Raw genomic sequence first — 6,000 nt, 5'->3', positions numbered from 1 at the left:
CCTGCCTTCGATTCCGTATGAACAAAGTGTGTGGTCTTGTTTCCCATTCTATATTTGGTCGGTCACGTAAGAGGTTGAATGTAACGAATGGGTGGGAAAGAGCAAGGGGCAGCGGCTGTGTAGAACGAAAACACAAATCATCAGGGGTGTGAGCGTTTCGAGATGAGTCATATACAAGTTGCACTTGGTCGTCAGTAACCGTGTGGCCTAATGGATAAGGCGTCGGACTTCGGATCTGAACATTACAGGTTCGAATGTTGTCACGCTCGTGTTTTATCAGTTCTGAAAAAGAAACATACCGTTTTAATGTAGCAATTGAGCAGTACGAAACGGTCTGAATGTTGCTGTTGACCATTTTCTGCTTGGAGATGCTCTTGAGCTTGAAACACACACAACAAGACCGGAGTTAACTAGCGAAATGGTCGGCAGAGTGTTGTCACCGCGAGTTTTCACTGGCACTTGCACATCTAAAACCACGTCGGAAAGTAACTCGTTAGCCTTTTGAGTCACTAGCTCTGCAGGTTGTCATGCAATTCCTTTACCTCTCAGAAATGATTATGAAATAAAAGTGAAGTACGTGACGAGTTTGGCGTTAGGAAAACATTAGCCAGCATGGAGAGGTTCTGTATGGGACCACCCAACCCAAACGAGTACTGTGTGACGTGCTACCCAGCAAGTATTCACCGAAGCAGACTGGCTAGCTCAGTCGGTCGAGCATGAGACTCTTAATCTCAGGGTCGTGGGTTCGAGTCCCACGCTGGCCGGAACTGAATCTTGTTCCGCTGCAGATGTAAATTACCGTTTTTCTGATTAACGTGATGTAATGGAAATAGCAACTTTAAACTTTGCCTACGTCTCTATCAGTCGCAAGGAAACTGTATTTGAAAGTGAAGGTGATTTTGTAGACATGTGTGAAAGACATGTTCTGAAATGCAAGTGTTGTTGTTTGGAGAGCACATCGGTTACGTGTCAGATGTGTAGCCAAGCAGTAGTGCGTCGCCATAGCTGCAAATATTAGTCGGTAATATTAAGTGTTGTCAGCTGAAGTTTGATGTTCCAGACGACCGTAAGGACGAAGTACGCAAAAGTACCGGTAGGCCGCGCCTCTTTACCTCAGTGGTAGAGCACTGGTATAGTTAACCAAGGGTCGTGAGTTCCATCCTCAAAGGAGGAAGTCGAATTTTGGAAATCAGTTGCGCGTCGTGGCCGTATAGCAAACAGTATCTGTGATGACGAACAATTAGCGACATGCCTTTTATTAAGAATTACTCTCAGATGTGATTAAGGCGAATGGCGCAGATAAAGCCTTTGCCAAAGCGGTACAGCATAAGGTGGGACGAGGCAGTCTGAATTACGTTTTATAGATGTGTTTCTCACATATGTCAGAGCCTCTCGTCGTCGTCGTCGTCGCCGCTTCTGCAGAAGTAGGATATGGCCATCGTAACAAATGCGGCGAGGGACGCCCTGCCTTCGATTCCGAATGCACAAAGTGTGTGGTCTTGTTTCCCAGTCTATACTTGGTCGTCACGTAAGAGGTTGAATGTAACGAATGGGTGGGAAAGAGCAAGGGGCAGCGGCTGTGTAGAACGAAAACACAAATCATCAGGGGTGTGAGCGTTTCGAGATGAGTCATATACAAGTTGCACTTGGTCGTCAGTGACCGTGTGGCCTAATGGATCCGGGAGTCGGCCTTTGGCTGTGGAGCGGTGCTGTACGTCCCGGCCGCTCCATGTCGCGTTTCCGGATGTGTTGTTGTTTACCTCGCCGGCGCGCTAGTGTTTCGTATTGCCGTCACGTTCCTGACACACGATGGCTCTTTCGTATCGGAAAGCCACGATCAAGCTGCAGTTCGACACTACGTACTCTAGACCCAAGGCCCACGAAGTAGAGCGTTTTTTACGCGATGTGGTACATGTTGATCCTAACGAGCTGATCGGTATCCACTTATCTATTGTCTCCAGCGTCGTATATCTTAAGTTCACTGACGACGAAGCATGTGACAAACTTCTCAGACGCTGGACGGCAGATTATCGGTTCTGCCACTCAGACGGGAACGTGGGTGTGGTGACACTTGAACGTGCTGGATTGGGAATCCAAAATGTGCGCGTGTTTGAGCTCCCTTTTGAAGTTCCAGCGGATTTGGTCACCCTTGCTCTTCGACCCTATGGAACAGTTCTCGGCCACACGGCCGAAAAATGGAAGACCTTCGACACCTACCCTGTCCTTAACGGGGTGCGACAAGTCCGTATTGACCTGCATCGCCATATTCCTTCGTATCTCACGATCGCTGGTTGCAGGGCAATAATTATTTACGACGGTCAGCCGAGAACCTGCTCCGGTTGTGGCCAGACGGGACACATGTGTACCGAATGCCTGCAACGCCGTCTCGTGCAGACACCCTCGACCGACCAGATTCGTCCGTCGACACCGACCTCTCTGTCGATTACGTATGTTGCGGCGGCGAGACGGGAGACGCCAGCTGTATATGACGACCCCACTGTATTGGTGCGAGCTTTGGAGGACCCTGCAGTAGCTTCCACGGAGCCCCAAGCGTCTTTCAGTGCTGATGCTACTGATGTCCTTTCGTCGGACCCCGGCGCACCGTCACAACGGCTCGCCGACGGTGAGATGGAAGTTGAAGCACAGGATGCAGCGTCCTCCCCTTGCCCTACGTCGGAAACAGAGGCGCGGCAGCGTAAGCAGAAATCACCCAAGCGTCATAAGAAGCGGCGCAAGACAACCGACGACGTAGAACACCCCGAGGCGACACCGCTGGATGACGAGGTGCCGCAACCGCTCCACCGCGCCAACACAGACGACCCTACCGTCTCACACGGTTCGACGTCTTCTCCCACTACCGCTGGGTCTGGACCACATGGGGATACGGGAGATCACCGCAGCTCCGACACCGGGGATGCACCCTTGCCTCCGTCTGCCTCTCGAGATCCAGTGGTGTCAACGTCCCTGGGCGACTGGGCGCAGGAGATGGAGTTTCAGGATGCGTTTCAGGACCAAGACGATGCACCGATGCCGATGGCAGCGTCTACGCGGCCGGCGACAGACGCCTAGGGCGGCATGAGCACCTCTCGTCGCTGCCTAGCACTTCGCAAGACCGGCGCTCCACGTCACGACTACTGCCCTCCTGTCATACCATGGTCACCTCCCGAGACTTGATGGACCAGGCATACCGCCTCGCCACGATCCACGTCAATGGCATTACATCTGATGTCAAGACCCGTATGCTGAAGGATACGTTAATCGCTGCGGATCTGGACGTTGTTTTCCTTCAAGAAGTCCGATCAGGACTCTGTCTCGATGCCTACGGTTATGACGCCTACACTATGCCTGCAGATGTGGGCGGCGGAGGTACGGCGATTCTACTGCGGGAACGGATAATGGCCACTGATGTCTCCTATTTACCGTCGGCCCGGGGGGTCGCACTCACGATTGGTACAGTACGTCTGGTGAACTTATATGCTCCTTCAGGCACCGGCAAAAGGAGATAACGGCGCACCTTTTTCGCCGAAGATATAGCCCAGCTCTTCCAGGGCAATACCGACCACTTGGTAGTAGGCGGCGATTTTAATTGTGTGCTCCGCCCATCCGACCAGGAGCCACACTATACCACCTGCCCGGCACTCCAGGCACTTGTACAGGACTTGGCCTTGTTGGACACCTGGATCATCAAACACGGCGACCGTCGAGCACACACCTACTTTACTAGTCACTCCGCGAGCCGTTTGGATCGAGTCTACGTCACCCGCGGCCTACGATCGGTCGTTGTCGACGCTGAGATGTGGTCGGCAGCGTTCACGGATCACCTCGCATATGTGTGTACTCTCACCCTTCCCCGCCAGCGCGTCCGCCGAAGTAGGGGTCCGTGGCGCCTCAATGTGGCCCTTCTTGATGAGATAAATTGCAGACGCGCAGTCGAGTCCACATGGAGCAATTGCCACTGGCATTTACCCGCCTACCGTTCTGTACTTCAATGGTGGTTACGGTGTGCAAAACCCGCACTGTGCCGAACATTAGTCAGCTATGGACGCGACCGAGCGCGCTGGTATACTGCGACTACTGATTTTTACTATACTGTGCTCCGCGAACCGGCTGTACAACCGCCGTCGCCAGAGCGACAATCAGCAGTACAACGCGTCAAGGCACAATTGCTTCGTATCAATGCCGTACGTCTTGCGGGTGTGCGGGTGCGAGCGAGGACGACTGATGATGTTCGTGGTGAACGACCTTCCCTCCACCATATCATTCAAGAACGCCGAAGACGCAAGAGGCAGCTCATTACCGAGGTTGAGACGAAGGATGGGCGACGCGTTGACGCACAAATGGATATCGTCCGAGCGTTCACACAGTCATATAAACTTCTTTACGAGAGGGAGTCCCACATGAATGTAGGGGTCAGGGAAGTCCTATCTGACCTACCAGTCTCTCGGAACCTACAAGATGATGCTACGCTCTTGTCGGCGGTGACTTTGGAAGAACTGCGAGAGGCTCTGTTGCGTGGCTCTCCCAACAAAACGCCTGGCCCTCACGGCCTCCCTCTTGAATTTTACAAGCGGTTCTTTGATCTCATGGGCCCAATGTGGGTCAGGATATACAGTGAACTCCTGGACGCCGATTTTCAGGTACCATCTGACTTTACTGAGGGTCTCTTGATCCCTGTGCCCAAACCCGGCGGAGGCCGTCGCCCTCTTGATTTCCGCCCGTTGACAATGCTAAACACTGACTATAAGCTGTTGACACGCATGCTCCGTGAGAGGCTCAAACCTACGGTAATGGCGGCCATTCACACTGATCAAACCTGCCTCAGGGGCGACACTAATGTGTTTACGACTTTAAGCACCTATAGAGACGTGGTGGCGCTCATGCAAACTTGCCGCCTCCAAGGCGCTCTTGTTGCACTGGACTTCGACCATGCTTTCAACCGCGTTAACCATGGTTTCCTGCGTGCTGTTATGGAACACATCGGTGTCCCGCGTCTGACGACGTCTGTTGTGCTTCGATTGATCCATGGGGCTGTCACGAGGATTATGATCAACGGCTGTCGGTCCGCCCCCGTCCGTGTCAACAGGTCCGTCCGGCAGGGTTATCCTGTTTCTGCCATGCTCTTCGCCGTTGCCCTCGAACCAGCTCTTCACGGACTACGGCGACGCTTAGAAGGACTTACCCTCCGTTCCGTAACCTTTCGATGTGGTGCATACGCCGACGATGTGATGTTCTTAGCACGGTCTGGTGACGAAATACACACGGCGTTTTCCTGGCTCCACCAGTATGGGGCGGTGGCAGGCAGTGTGCTCAACCTTCGGAAATCACGCTACATGGAGGTAGGACGAGGAATGCCTGCAGGTCTGGCCGTACCTCTGACAAAGGTCCCGATGCTCAAGTGTTTAGGGATATCACTCCATCGACAAATACAACGCACGGTGGCCTTTACGTATCGTATGGTCTTACGGCGACTCCGTTTAGAGGCTCGTCTCAATAAATTCAGATCATTGAACATTTTGCAACGCGCCCAATACGTCAATGTGTACATGGCTTCTCACCTTAACCATTACGCCCATGTACTGCCGATAACGGACACGATGGCTTCCAGGATACAGGCAGTGTTTGGACACGTGGTGAACGATGGTGCTGTTTTCAAGATCCGTTTTGTTATGCTTACTTTACCCTTCGACAAAGGCGGTGTTGGACTCACTCACGTCAAGCACAGAGCGCTGGCACTGTATCTCTGTTCCATGAGGCGACTCTGCCTTTCACCAACAGCCAGTCTCCCTGGCCTACTGATTGAAGAAGTGGCCCCACGTACGCTGTACCCACCGGTACCTGTTGGACATTTATCGCCCTCGCTGTCACATATTAGAACGTTTTTCGTAGAGCATAGCTATGTGTTGCGGGTTATATCGGAGACACGGAATCCGACAGCGAAGACTTATTATAGTGCTCTCCAACACTGGACTCCGGATAACGACATTGTACGGCGCCACCCTA

The 6,000-nt window shown here is 52.7% G+C and overlaps 1 non-coding gene across 1 annotated transcript; it reads left to right on the top strand.

The window, feature by feature from the left end:
* The first annotated feature begins 691 nt into the window (after positions 1-691).
* Positions 692-764, top strand: Trnak-cuu (transfer RNA lysine (anticodon CUU)). The gene has a single exon. It is a non-coding gene; the product is annotated as a tRNA-Lys (tRNA).
* The last annotated feature ends 5,236 nt before the right edge of the window (positions 765-6,000 follow it).

The sequence above is a fragment of the Schistocerca gregaria genome, unplaced genomic scaffold, assembly GCF_023897955.1.
Source record: "Schistocerca gregaria isolate iqSchGreg1 unplaced genomic scaffold, iqSchGreg1.2 ptg000066l, whole genome shotgun sequence".
Lineage (NCBI taxonomy): Eukaryota > Metazoa > Arthropoda > Insecta > Orthoptera > Acrididae > Schistocerca > Schistocerca gregaria.
The sequence above is the reverse complement of the archived record's forward strand: the minus strand, read 5'-3'. Positions and strand labels throughout refer to the sequence as shown.